Source organism: Acomys minous (assembly GCF_964271855.1).
Source record: "Acomys minous genome assembly, chromosome: 9".
NCBI lineage: Eukaryota > Metazoa > Chordata > Mammalia > Rodentia > Muridae > Acomys > Acomys minous.
Window position 1 is genome coordinate 64,243,654 of NC_140490.1, and position 15,483 is coordinate 64,259,136.

Below are 15,483 nucleotides of genomic sequence, written 5' to 3' on the forward strand. Positions count from 1 at the left end.
TAACAAACTGCGACCAACAAACAGCCAAAAACCCACCTATTGGGGCTCTAGCATTTACATACCCTCTGAAAAGTCCCCAGAATTCCAAACATCACACAACTGCAGAAACTATCGGCAAGTGGCAACACCACGCCCCCACTAGAGCTTGGGGCAAATGAGACAGTCAGCTGGGATCGAAACAAAAACATATTCTTACAATATTTCTGTGCTTTTAAAAAAAATAAACCAAAATTCCAAAATTCTCACTACGGGATTCCCTGGGACTAGAGTTACAGATGGCCCTGAGCTGACACATGGGTGTCAGGAGTCAAACCCCAGTCCTCTGTCCTCTGGAAGAGCAGCTAATGTTCTTAACTGCTGAGCCATCTCGGCAGCCCCTGGACACTCTTTTATTTTATTTTATTTTTTTAATGGAACAATGTGATTAGATAAAATTTCTAATGAGCTCAGTTTTTCCTTCTTACAGTGGGTAACACTTCGTCGGCATAATGACTGCATTAGCAGTCATGAACCACTCCTGAAAAATCCCTACTTAGTAAAACCACATTAAGCAAAATACAGAGGGTATGATGAGTACCCTGATTTAATTTTTATACAAGATTAACATATTGAGCTATCGTCTCTAATTTTAAAATCATGTTCTCTCTATTTAGACCTGTAAAATAATACTCAGGTAATTGGATATGCTTTATAAGATGTTTCTAGCTTCATTTCCTCTTTGATTTGGGAAAGCAATGGGTCCTAAATGATTCTCTGGTTCACAGTTTAAAACACAAAGCTATAGAAAAGTACAGTTCTTTCCTCTCCTCCTCCTCCTCCTTCTTCCTCTTCTTCTTCTCCTCCTCCTTTCTTCTTCTTCTTCTTCTTCTTCTTCTTCTTCTTCTTCTTCTTCTTCTTCTTCTCTCTCTCTCTCTCTCTCTCTCTCTCTCTCTCTCTTTCTCAAAAGTTGGAGCAATGAGCAACTGTATCTCTTTTTTCCTGTAATTCCCCACTGTTTGTATTTCCACTTTGGGTTCTACTCTTCCGGGTGAAATTGTGTTGGTTTAACATCCTAAAGAGCACTACTTCGCTGGGTGAGAAGAAACAGAGGGACCAGCCTCCCATCTCAGGAAAACCATTCCTAGGACAGTCTTGTCTAGATGGTGAGCACCAGGCCAACAGGATCTGCCTGCCTGTAACCCCTCTGTATCCCTAAGAATACTGCAGTTACCACGGTTCTCAACATGTGGGTCGCAACCTCCATTGGGGGAGCCAGGTCACATATCAGATAGTTACATTACAATTTATAAGAGTAGCAAAATTACAGTTATGAGGTAACTAAATAATTTTATAGTTGGGCGGTCACCACAACACGAACTATATTAAAGGGCCGCAGCATTAGGAAGGTTGAGAACCCCTGCTCTAGTAAGTCCCCTGGTGCTGCTGAGAGACACCTTCTCATGCAGACTTCAGTCAGGTTGACTCAGTGACGCCAGGGAGCTGCTGGAAACCTGATAACCCACCCTACGGGAGCCGCCCATGGAGCTCTGGAAGAGGGAAAGGTGTGGTGACTGACAATGTGCCACTTGACTGCCAGCATCCAGGAGATGCTGATCTCCATGACAGAGAAAAATCCTGTTTTGATCACCAGGTCACATTCTTGATAGATCACACTGTGCAGCTGACCCCTCCCCTATTTGGAGCCCACCTCTGGGCAAACTGGATTTGCATCCAGGTGCGGCCTCTTAGTGTGGTAGGAGTCCGGTCATCCAAATGCAAATGCTTTCTGCAAGACCAAAATTCTTTTGCCATGGGACTATAGAGGCCGGCCTCTAGAAAAATTTGCCTGTTGGCTGGTAAAACAGCCCAAGCCTTGCTGTAAAAATGAAGGAACAAAGAGATCATTACAAAATCAAATCAACAAACAAATGTGATGCAAATATACTCTATTAACTGTCTACAGTTTTTTTTTTTTAAATAGGCAGAGATAAGAATTTACAATGCAGGAAGTTCATCCAATTGGGGGGAAAAAAAGCTCATAAAGAAAGTGAAGAAGAATTTTAATGAATTACAACCAGCTTGATAATTACAGTCTCCATGATTGCAGCCCAGTGGAAAGCTGGCTTGACTAAGTCCCCTCCTGATGATCTGTGACAGAAAATGACTCTGTTCCAAAATAAGAATTCTATAAAGGTTGCAAATTAACATGCACTTATACTGCTGCAGCTTGGTTATAAGGAATATGCAAGTATGCTGCTAGTTTTACGTACACTTGACACAAGCTACAGCTAGAGTCATTTTGGAAAAGGGAACATCAATTGAAAAGTTGTCCCCATCAGCCTGATCTGTGGTCAAGCCTGTGGTCCATTTTGTTTTTGATTGATGACCGATAGGGAAGATCCCAGTCCATTGAGGGTGGTCCTGAGTTCTATAAGTGGCCTCAACGTTGGTTCCTGCCTCCCGGTTCCTGCCTTACTTGAATTCCTGCCTTGATTGCCCTTAGTGGTAAACTGCTTCCTAGAATTGTAAGAGGAGATAAACCCTTTTCTCCCCAACTTGATTTTGGTCATGATGTTTTGTCACAGAAACAGAAAATCTAACTAAGACAGCAAGGTAATATTAGAAAACAAAATAAATCTTCAAGCAAATATTTTAAAGAACTTGCTCATATAACACATGGAAATACTTTCTAGGCTATAAAAAGAATGACCCAAGGATGATGGTGTGTGGTATATTCCACTATGTGGGAGGCTGAGACAGGGGGATTATGAATTCAAAGGGAATCTGTACTGCACAGCAAAAACTTGTTTGAAAAAAGGAAGTGATGAAGAGAGAGAGAGAGAGAGAAAGGGAGGGAAGATAAGCAAGAGCTGGGGAGATGGCTCTGTCAATAAAGTGCTTGCTGTACAAGCATGGAGGCCTGAGTTCAGATCCCTAGCACCCATGTCAAAAACTGGGCATGCTGGCCTGTTATCCCAGTGCTGTACAGAGACAGGAGCACCCCTGGGGCTCTCTGGCCAGCCTGCTTAAATAAAGAAACCAGATCCAGTTGCAGTGAGAGACCCTGTTTCAGAAATTAGGGAGGAGAGGGATAGAAGAAGGCACCAACATCAACCTCTGGCCTACACACACATGTAAACATACACATACCCCACCACACACACATGCAAACATGTGTACACACATACAGCACACATGCAAGTACTGAACATTTTAACAAGCCCCCCACAAGGCTTCATGGAGCATCAGGAAAGGGGAGGTGGAATAAATGTAGAAGCCAGAGGAGATGACACGGCTGTTGCTCTCATCAGCTCACAGTGGTTGTGATTACCTGCATAAGACCTGCAGAAGATCAAGGATCCAAACTTCCAGCATGGATGGAGGAGAAGTCCTGGGGCCCCACCCCCTTACTGAGGAGCTGTTGGCAGTTGATAAGAGTGCGGCTCCTCATAGGTTGCCCGTGCTCCAGTGGGTGGCCCCACACCTGTACAAATACAGGCAGCACTAACTGGATATAGAGGATTATGGAAAGGAAAAAGAAGAGGAAGAAGGAGAAGGAGAAGTAATGAATTGGGAGGTGATGTGATAGGTGGGATTTGGGTTAAGTGAGAGGTGGGAAACTGTGGTGAAGATGGCATTATGTCACTGTATGCACGTATGGAATTCTCTATGAATACCTTTAGAGAGTATTCTAGGTAGTGTGAGGGTCATATGCAGAAGAATGAGTGCATGTGGTCTGTCCATATGTTCAATATGAGTGAAAGACAGCTGTTGCCTCCTGGCACTGAGCACTAAAAGCTTATTTCTGCAACATCTCTTGACTTAACCAGTGCAGTTTTGGAAAGGCATGAAAGTCTTTCCCTGACTTATTACAGGCATGAGCTCATTAGGTAGGGTGGTAATATCGCTCTAGGAGCAGCATCCCCTTTATCCAAGAGGGGAAAGAGCTGCAGGCTGGTAAGAAGCCCCTATATCAGCTGCAGAGTGAAGCAGTCAGTGCCCGGGCAGTGACCTTTGGTAGTGGACAGTGGGTAACCTCAAGTCTTGTCTGTCTCTCCATTTCTCCTTCCCAGGGAGATATACTTTAAACATAAATGGAAACTGAGTCAATGAAATATGTTCCTGGGTATAAAGAACAAACAGTTGTATCTTCAAGAGTCTTCCTGAACTGTTACAGTCTATGAAGTTCAGCCTTTGAGATTATCCAACAAGAAAAATGAGATGACTGAGGAAGAGCAGTCAGTATTGTCCAGAAGGAATCTTCCTATGGCGACAGAAATGTCCCAGACTCTGGATTATTCAATATAGTGTCAACTAGTAGCCACATATGAGCCGTTTCTCTTCTCCCATCTTTCTTCCCTTGCTCCTCCTCCTTTCTTGGGATAGAGAGGACCTCACCCAGGCTCTTATACAAGCTCAGCAAGCACTCTAAGTCTGAACAGCAACCCCAGACTGATGAATCCTTCCTTGTACATAAAGGGTTTATAATTCCTGCCACCACAAGAACATGTATTTCCTAGCATATTGGAAGCTTCCCTCTGCCACGATCCATAAATACCAACTATGGTGACTGATTCATGTGGTAGAAATTGGAAAATCTATTAAGAAGAAAAAAGGAGACAAACGTAAAAGATAACATGTTTATGAAAAAAAGCAGTCTAAGTGGATTACATCTGGCTCCGCAGCCCTGTTGAAATGATCTTGTATGTCCCTGACACATGTACCATAAAGGACATCAGTGGTCATTTCAGCAGTAGAGACTGCTTCCTACACATTCTGTGGCTAAAGCTAATCGATTCTGTACCTTCCTAACGATGTACCCTGGGGAGTTATTACTCCTGATGGCAATTAATCAAAATTAAAGTAGACTGTATAGAATGAAGCAAATTCTAGCACTCAGCCTCAGTTGGGAACATCTGCACATTGAGATTAATCATGGCCATGCTTTGGCGTGACAGGTACATCAATATTAGAGAGAAAAGAGAAGGAACATTTGCAAAGGTGTTCCGAGCCTATTCCAAGAAGCGAAAGATCCTGAGCCTGTGTCTCAGTGGAACAAAGCAACATGGGCCTGAAGCTACCTGTGACACTGAAAATAAAATTGTTTTCTTCCAGAAAGTGTAAGGAATTGTGGTGAAAGGCCAGAGTGAACCCAATCGGATCTCTACTGTTCAGCTCATGGTGTTAAACCCACAATATCAGCGCTTACAAACATCTCAAGGACTCAAGGGTGAACCTTTCTCAAGGGGGCAACAATGGGGCCTGGTTAAATAAGCCTAACCAACTCCATGACAGGCTTCCTTTTCTCAGTGAGCCAGCACAGGCCTAAGTTTCTGTTTCTCAGAAATAGAAACTTCAGTTACAAGAAAAAAACAACAGAAAATGGGCAACCAATCAGAGTTGGCCAAGACATCTGGCCGGGAGAGATAAGGTTGCTCAACTGCCCCTAACTCATAATTGACTCCTGCCTTGGCTCCAGCAAAGCCTATAACTTATGACTACCTCCTAACTTGGAGCCAGCCAATCCCCAGTGCACCATAGCCGTGCTTCTGGTTTATACCAACGGAAACAAAGATGACCTAACTATATCTGGAATTCCTCTAACTGGCTTTAAAAAGAGCCTGCACTCACCTCATGGTAAGCATTCTTCCTGAATGGTGGCCCCAGCATGCTGGACTTCTGTAGAAATAAATGGTCTTTGCTGTTTGCATACTGTCTCGGTTAGGGTCTTTCCTTCAGCAAGTTTTGGACCCTAACTGTGACAATCTGTGTTACAAAGCATCAAATGCCATTGTGGAGACCTCAAAGCAGGTAAGTCTGTAAAATGGCTTGGATAGTATCAAAAAGTATTTAGGAGTCTCCTCCTCCTCCTTCTCCTCTTCCTCCTCCTCCTTCTTTTTCTTCTTCTTCTTTCTTCTACAGGATTTTCCCTATGTAGCCCTGGCTGTTCTGGAACTCACTCTGTAGACGCACTCAAATTCAGAGATCCTCTGTCTCCCCTGTGCTCTGATTGAAGGCATTCACTACCACTACCCAGCAGGAGTTTACTTCTAAGATAACACCAAACATAAAAATAAAATGTAATCTTGTGTTTTTCAAAAACATTTTATTCTATGCTAAGTATTCTGTTTCATCAAACCAAACCACTCTCCTGTGGAATCAGGGAGCTGGTACAGAGCTGGGACTGGTAACTCTTAGATTGATGCTGGGGGAGGTGGGTGCTGTAGAGATGGCTCAGTGATTTAAGAGTACTGGCTTATTCTTCCAGAAGGCAGAAACTCAATTCCCAGCACCCACATAGTGGCTCACATCCACCTTTAACTATTCCAGATTCCAGAGACCTGATACCTCTGGCACACATGTGTAGACACACACACACACACACACACACACACACACACACACACAATTTGAAAATAAAAATAAACATGATTGAAAAATAAATATTTTTTCAAAATAAAAAAAGAATGGTGCCTTGCATATAATCAGCCCTTTATAATCAACTGTTGGCTTTTGGCAAGTTTGGTTTTGTTTTTTAGGCTCCAGTTACTGTATCTGTATATTGGTGGTGCCAGCAGTTCCCATAGTTCAGAAGTGTTAGGAAAAATGAGATATTATCAGAGGGTGTTTTCTTTTTTTAAATTATTTATTTTTATTTTATGTGCATTGGTGTTTTGCCTGTGTGTATGTCTGTGGGAGGGTGTCAGATCTTGGAGTTACAGACAGTTGTGAGCTGCCATTTGGGTCCTGGAATTGAACCCGGGTCCTTTGGAAGAGTGGTCTTAACCAGTGAGCCATCTCTCCAGGCCCCAGAGCTTGTTTTTTAACTAACATGATAGCAACAATGATAGTGATGTTGAGTGCTTTGTAGGTATTAATCTCTTTATTTCTGTTGTGTGCATGTACCAGCATACCTATCTTTAAAAATAATGCACTCTGTAACTGAAATTGCTAAGAGAGGCCAGTGACTTGCTCAGTAGGTAAAGGCATTTACTACCAAATCTGAGGACCAGAGTTCAACCCCCAAAATCCACATGGTAGAAGAAAAGAACAAGTTCCCAAAAGTTGTCTTCTGACCTCTGAATATGCCCTCCCGCAAGTCACGTACCCTCCCCTAGCATACAATTTTTAAAAATACATCAATTCATTACAAGATTGAAAAGAAAGTAGGCCTGGAATATTCTGATCAAGTAAGAATGACTAGCATGTGGTATTGTGCATATGATAATTAGCTTGACTTAATAATTTCACAATTTATACCTATACTGAAGCATGTTTCATACCATAGCCATATTTTTTATTTATATTATATGTGTGTATGTGTGTGTGTGTATATGACCAAGAATTATTTTAAAATATAAAACAATAAAACAGAATTGGAGATTATGGATTAGAGAAATGGTTCAGTGGTAAAGAGGGCTTCCCACTTTTCCAGAGTTAAGTTCCAAGTTCAGTTCCCAGCTCCCATGCCACCTGGCTCCCAACTGCCTGTAACTCCAGATACCAATACCCTCTGCTGGCCACCATGAGCACCCACATATTTGGTATACACTCAAACAGGAACACATGCATTTACACAAATAAAAATAAATATTTTTAAGGAAGAATTTGGTGATTATAAGCTACATTATTGTCCAGGCTCCTTTTTGTAGCATTTAACAGAAACAATTACAAATTAAAATTTTTATTTATTTATTTATCTCTCTCTCTCTGTCTCTCTCTCTCTGTCTCTCTCTCCCTGTCTCTCTCTCTCTGTCTCTCTGTCTCTCTGTCTCTCTGTCTCTGTCTCTCTCTCTCTCTCTCTCTCTCTCTGTGTGTGTGTGTGTGTATGTGTGTGTGTATGTGTGTGTGTGTGCCACATGTGTGTGGTATCCATAAAAAGGGAGCATCATATCCCCTGGGGCTGGAGTTACAGGTGGTGAGCCATACAACATTGGTACTGAGGAGTACACTCAAATGCCCTGGAAGAGTAGCAGCATTCTTTTTTTTTAATGTATTTTATTAATTTATTCATATTACATCTCAATTCTTATCCCATCCCTTGTATCCTCCCATTCCTCTCTCCCTCCCATTTTCCCCTTACTCCCTTCCCCTATGACTGTGACTGAGGGGGACCTCCTCCCCCTGTATATGCTCATAGGGCATCAAGTCTCTTCTTGGTATAGAGTAGCATCATTCTTACCAGTGACGTGTCTCTCCAGTCCCACATTAATCTTTAAACAAAATCCAGCCTGCCCCTCACCCACCACAGTCTGGTGAACTAATATGTACTAATGAGATCATTACTCAGTATTTTTTTTAAAACCTTTTAATTAGAGCAAGAGAGTAAGCACGGGTTAAGTTGCAAAGAATGTTTTTCAAAGAATGAGAAACATTCTTCAGAAATAGGTCAATGTGAATAAAACGGAAGCAACAGTTAATCTTCATTTGTGTAACAAATATTTATTGAGTTTCTATATTGTACCCTATGTTTAGTTATAGAAATACAACTGGGAAGGAAAGAGAAAGGAAGGTGGAGAAAGAAAGGCGAAGGAAGGACAAAAAGAGAATATAGGAGAAGAAGAGGGGAGAAGAAAAAGGGAAAGAGGAACTGGGAAAGGATAAAAGAGAAAAAGGAGAAGGAAGGGCAAGAGGGGAGGGACAGAGAATAGAAAGAAAAGAGAGAGGAGAGAGGAGGGATGGAGAAACACTGTCTCTATCCTTAAGAGGATTTGCTGTTCAGTGAGAATTACAACTGAGTGAGCAGTCAACTGAGGTAAAGAGGAGAGGGCATTAAAGGGGGCGTGGCAGCCTGTCCTCTGTATAAACCTCTAGAACACAAAGACGGTGAAGCTCTCACAGGAGTTTCAGAGGTAAACTGAGACCTAAAAGCTTAGGGGGTGGTCTCATTTATATATTTAAATGATTGCTGGAAGGGGGGGGGGGGGAGAAAGTGCCAAAGACAAAGGACAGTGAAGAGAGGCAAGTAGGAAGCAGTTATAGTGAAAGCCAAAGATGGTAGCAATGGATTCTGGGTAGGGAAGAGAGGCTGAGGCAAAGGACTCCATCTTGTGATTTTTGTAGAATTCATAGACGTTAGTAGCTGGCTGAAAGAAAAGGAAAGAAAAGGAGAATGCTGTCTTGCTTTGGTTCTCCAAGAAATAAACCCTAAGGCAAGAATTGAAGTCCAAGTAGTTTGTTTGAGAAGAATGGGGAATTTTGGAATACTAGCAGGGACGTGAGGATGTGGCATTAGAAAGAAAGACAACAAACAGGGTGTGTCATCAAGCTTTCTAGACTGAGAATGTCTGCAATATATATCATGAAGAAATCCTGGAAATGGTTTAAAAAATATGCCTCAGAGCTGTCTCAGCTATGAGATGGAGAAACTTGAAACACCAAACATTCCCATGAGTCACTAGCTGATGGGCTTAACATCCCAGTATTTCCAGCTTTCCCTCATCCAAAAAAAAAAAATGGATTAGAGAGAGAGGTGGGGGGAGGAGACAGGATCTTGATTATCTTGATTATTTTCAGGTAATATGTGATAGATGATAGGTAGATGAAAAATAGACACTAGATGGATAATTGGTAGTTGATTAATAGAATTGGATGTGTTCAAGTTTGGGTTGCAATGAGAGAGTAAAGGAACATAGGTCAGCCAGCTTTCCCTCATGGTAACAAAACACAGGAGACAATTAACTCATAAAGAGAAAACATTGGATATGGCTCAGACGATAGATTACTTACCTAGCAAGAATGAAGTTCTGCACTCAATCCCCAGCACTGAATAAACTGGACATGGCGGAGCATGTTTATAATCCCTGCATTTGGAAGATAAAAGCAGGAGGATGAGAACTTCAAGGTCATCCTCAGCTTACATAGCAAATTCAAGGCCTGTCCAGCTACCTTGGATTCTAAGGCTGGGGGATGGGGACTGAGAAAGAGAAGAGGAAACGGACATAGAGAAAGAAATATTTTGTCTCTCGGCTTTAGGGTTCAGTTCTTTTTTAGCCTATTGATTTATATTCATAGCAAAATGATATATGGTAGTAAGATCAAGTGACCGCACAACCCACTGACATCATTAGTGAGACAGCAGACACGGTAATGAGAAGAGACTGGACAGGGTCCCTTGTAGCTTTCCAACTAGTTATCACCTCTCAAAGCTTCCACACCTCCCACTAATACAACTTTGTTGGAGCATTAAAGAAAGTTCACTCTACTGTGGGTGATAACTCACAAAATCTGGAATTCTAGAAATTTCCTCATGGCTTGCAGGCAGTTCAACAGACTGAACTCTCTTCCAGTCAGCTTGCCTGGTGAATCCAAGTCTCTGCCGAGTTCTTACTTCTTATACAGCAATAGGAAGGACAGACTTTGTGCATCTAGTCAGTTTCAGGGGCTTCCTAAGACTTATGAATTGTTTACTTCCTGAGTCATCATGACTCCTCCTTCAGAATTTGCTGAGTGTTAGGGAGCTTCCCTCAGGATAGGGCATTTTGAGTCAGAGGAAGTTGCTACCGAACGGCTACCATCTCCAGCCCTCCATACTTGGAAACAGGGTTTAATTATGATATGGTCATTTAAGTACCTTCTAACCAAATATAACTGATTCTTTCATAAGAGGAAGAGACATAAAATAGGATATCATGTGCCAATTAAGTCAGAGATTAGAGCGATGCATCTCCCAGTGGAGGCTCACTAGCAGCACAAAGTTGCAGAAGAGGATACAAACAAGGCACCTTAACCCATGGCATCTTCATTTTAGGCTTCTAACATCTAGAATTTTTTAAATGGATTTCTATTGTTAAAGGCACCACGTTTGATCATTTCATTAGGCAGTCCTAAAATTAATATACCCTCTATTGCTACACATGACATGGCCTGTGTCACAATGCATGTCTCAGCATCACCGGACAGCAGCAGGACACTATAGTCAACTCTGTGACAATGCCTGATTTCTAAGGGGACATTCTTATTCTCACTATGGATTTATTTTTTTAACTTTCATTTAGTAAGGAGAAAACTAAAATTTAGTTCCTAAAATGTAATAGTATATGCTCAATGTGACGGACTGTTCAGTGGGGTAAGGAACCTGCCGCCAAGCCTGATGTCTTCAATTGATCCTGGGGACCCACAATGTAGATGGTAAGAATTGACTCCATTCGTTGTCCTCTGACTCCCACATACACATGATATGGTAAGTGTGCACCCAAACACAATAAAATAACTCAATCATTACATGCGGCCATCTGTGTTTACTGTGTTTCACTTTCAAATAGAAGTCATTTTATCTAGTGATGGGTCATGCCCACTCAATGTATCGTGGTGTTGTTACCATATTATGGTTTAACAGTCCTGTTTCCACAGTGCACTTGTGTGCCAATGAATAAGGAAGAGCTTCAATAGCCCTTCCATATACAACAAACAGAAAATGATGTATTGCTGGCATATGAACCAATATTGACAATGTCAGGGTACTTTCCTTAGCCAAACGATTGGTGGATTAAGAATTTTTTCTGGTCTTCAGATTTTGTATTTGTTTTTTACTTTTCACAATTTTTTTAAAGGCTTAGCCAAGAGTTTAGAAATATCAAGGGAGCAAGCACAACTGCCCTGGAAAGCTGGGAAAGCCCTGAAAATAATGAAGGTGCCTAGATTGTATTCTCAGACATCTTTGTTTACACATTAAGCAGACAGCTTTGCTTCCACCAAGGAATGTGTTGTCTTCCACTGTTCTCAAACCACGAAGCCCTGTTGTGTTGATCTTTTCTCATCTTCATAGGACATGACTGTACACATATGTCTCCAGGGTTTTTTACTTCTGAAAAGACAACAGGGCAAGCATCTAAGTAACAAGCACTCAGTAGAAAGAAGAGGTCCAAATTCCATCTCAGAGTGGCAGACTGCCTTGGTGCAGTTGATCCAGTCCAACCAGGAATGTAGGCTCAGAGTCATTAATCATTCTGTTTTGCAAAAGGGATTTCTTATGTAAATTTCCCAGATCTTTAAATGTTGCAAACTATCCAGACAGAGTGACTCAAGTTTGCAATCCCAGCACTCAGAAAGCTAAGGTAGTCGGATTGTTCCAGTTGGAGACCAGCCTCAGCTACACAGCAATATCCTGTTTCAATTTAAAAAAAAAAAAATGATGGTGATGATGATGATGATGATAAACAAGTTTTATGTTTCTTCTTTAATTTTTTCTTCTTTTCAAAATTAGGACAGGGTCTCACTAAGTGTCCAAGCTTGGCTTTGAAGTCAATGATTGTCCTAAATCATCTTCTCACATGGATTAGAGAGAGATATGTGTCACCCCAGCCAGATTCTTCTACAAATACACTGACAGCCAGAATGGTGATTCCAAACAAAACTTATCTGTGATCAGATGAGCCTATGATCTGCTGCCTTTGCCTAAACATTCCTTAAAAAAAAAAAAAAAACCTGTAGCAAGCCAGGTGTGGTGGCCCAAGCCTTTAAACCCAGCACTTGGGAGGCAGAGGCAAGCAGATCACTGTGAGTTTGAGGCTAGCCTGGTCTACAAAGTGAGTCCAGGACAGCCAAGACTACACAGAGAAACACTGTCTTGAAAAACCAATAAATAAATAAATAAATAAATAAATAAATAAACAAACAAACCAAAACAAAACAACCAAAAACAAACTCTAGCAAATATGCACAAGATATAAAACTTGACATTTTTCAGGTCAACAAGGCAGTTCTGCAGGCAAACAAGGTGCTTTCTACAGAGCCTGGTGACCTTGCATTCCATCCCTGGGGCTCTAGTGAAGATGTAAGAGGAGAACCAGCTCCACAGGCTTCAACTCACAATGCTGTTCTCCGTAGTGTGATGCCATGTTCTTCTGTGGATCAGGCCTGTTGGTCTGAAAGACGTGTTTCCTGGAGTCCACCATCCCTCTGCCTCTTACAATCTTTCTGCCTCCTCTTCTACATAGATCCCTGAGTCTCTGGGGGAGGGGTTTGATGAAGAAATACCGTTTGAGACTGTAGACCACTCCCTTTTGAACCTTCCATCACACAGAGATTCACAAAAAGGTAGGAAATTGATCCTTAACAGACATTGAATCTGCTACTAGGTGTCCTAGGCCTTGCCAGCCTTCTGTTGTTTCTGTTGGTTGTTTTGTTGGCTTAAGGTGAATGTGTTTGTGTGTGCATATGAGTTTCTATTTGGGTGAGTGTGAACATGTATTCCTGTATGTTAAGGCTGAGGATCAAGTTTGGGCACTATCCATCTTGGGTTTTGGTTTGGTTTGGTTTGGTTTGGTTTGGTTTGGTTTTGAGACAGGGTCTCTCATAGGCTTGGTAGCCTAATCTAGAAATATTCCTCTCTCTAAATCACTATGCCTGGCTTTTTTTTTTTTGACACAATGTTTTAGGAATGCTTGTGTGGCAGGCATTTTCCCACTGCAGTCATTGTCCCAGCCCCACATTTCCATCACTTATAAACCACTCAGTTTATGTATTCATCACAGCAGGCTGAGCAGAGGAAGACCCACTTTGACCACTTTTCAGTGTGTAGCTTGCTGTCCTTTATGACACTCACAGTGTTGTGCAATCTCCACCATCATCAGATACCAGAATCTTTCCATCATCCCAGGAGAAAACTTAGCATATTACTTATAGTGTATTTTCATTATCCAATTGTGTGTGTGTGTGTGTGTGTGTGTGTGTGTGTGTGTGTGTGTGTGTATGAAAAGGTCTCACTACATTCTCCTGGGCTGGCCTCAAACTCATAGAGATCCACCTGTCCCAGCATCCCAAGTGTTGGGGTATATTAACAACTTAAAAATGAAATACATCTTTACAATGAAAAGTCCTCTCCCCTAAGTTATTTGTTGCTTAAAAAGCAAAAGCCTTTCACACGTCAGTATTGGGCAATGTGAGCATCTTCATCCAAGAGCCATGCAGGGGTTGTCTAATTCCTCTGCCAGAAATCCCTTTCCGATCAGCTCTCAGCTCAACTCGGTGCTTCCACCACCTGCTCAGCTCTGCTGCTTTCAGATGTGAAGTCTCTTTCCTCTTGTGACAATTCCCTCTCCTTTGATACTCACACCACCCAAACTGGGTCGCATTTTCCTCTTCCTCTTGCTGTCAACAGCTGCCACCTCTCTTCTGTGTGCCTGAGATTTCATCACCTGAATGTCAGGCGTTCATCCACTCTAACTGAAGCAGTTTTCACAGACCTGCAGCGGCCCACCATGGAAGATGCTCAGCAGTCTATTAAATAAAAATTACAAAATGCCAGAAGCTGTGTGGTTCACACATCTTACTCTTCTACCATCTTGCATCCCACTAGGACCTCTGGGGCACAACCCCTCCCTTTCTCATGCAGCTCTGTTGCTTTAGGCACTAAGAAGTCCCTCAGTACAAATCCTTTGCAAACACCAGAGTAATCATCTTGTTCTTTCCCCACCTGCAAACATACCAAACTCCAACCCTAGATGAACCCAACCATCTGGCCTCCCAGTGTCCTAGCTCCAGCAGGAGAAAACACACAGCTGAACTGATTGGTATCATTGAAAAGTCAACATCGCCAACCCACTGTTGCTTGGCAACCTAATTATGCATCTCCAGTGAACTCAGTTGATCTGTTTCCTGAATGATTACTTGGTACATCCCCACTCATATAAGTCTTCCTTTTCTTATCTACCCAAAGGAGTCCATCATCACCAAGTTCTCTGAAGTTGACCTCCTAACTGCATCTCCCAACCACCCACTTCTCTCCTCTGCTACCCAAATGCCTAGACTGGCTGGCTAGACTGGTGGTTTCCTAAAGATTTTCTCTGCCTTTTTGCTACTCTCTTTGAATTCTCAGCATAGAGGCCAGTGTGTGTTTTTTTAATATATCATATTTTTATTTCTTTATTTTGTGTCTATATGTCTACATGTATGCTTATATGTATGAGTGGATATACCCTTGTATGTAAGGCACTCAGCTGGTCAGAGGACAGTTTTTAGAAGTCCATTCCATCCTTCCACCTTGTGGGTTCTAGCTATTGAAATCAAGCTGGCAGGCATTCACTGAGCATCTCACTGGGAGCTGGAGTAACGTTTTTAAAAAGCAGTAATTAGGTCGTATCATTCACCTGTTTAAAAATAATTCCACTACTTCCCCCAAAATGCCTTCAAGAGACCAAATCCCTCCTGCCCATCAGCTCTAGGCTCTGGGTACCATTCCATTTTCATTCACTTCTCTGTTTTCTTCCTCATTGCATGCGAGCCTCGGAAGCTTCACATGCCAACCATTCCTTCTACCACCTTGGCTCATTTCCCCTCGGCCTGTTTTATTCCTGGCTCTTCCCTGTTCCCTACCAGTTGTCACCTAGATGACTCCAGTTAATTCTTTCGGTCTCCTAATTAATAATTCAGTTATAGGGAAGTCTGCCTTGACTAACCCCATCTTTGAATTCACAAGTATTTTGGTCTGGTTTGTGGTACTTCTTTCTGTTTTTACCAAAATTCCAAAACACAACATATGCTCGGCACATAAAACCATCCACA

At 42.0% G+C, this 15,483-nt stretch overlaps 1 long non-coding RNA gene across 1 annotated transcript in view; it reads right to left on the reverse strand.

Moving 5' to 3' along the window:
* The window catches only part of LOC311604868, a 224,458-nt gene that overhangs the window by 196,734 nt on the left and 12,241 nt on the right, over positions 1 to 15,483 (reverse strand). Inside the window, exon 2 of the long non-coding RNA XR_014781714.1 lies at positions 9,709 to 9,782. This is a non-coding gene — a long non-coding RNA (uncharacterized lncRNA). The remainder of the gene's footprint in view (positions 1 to 9,708; positions 9,783 to 15,483) is intronic.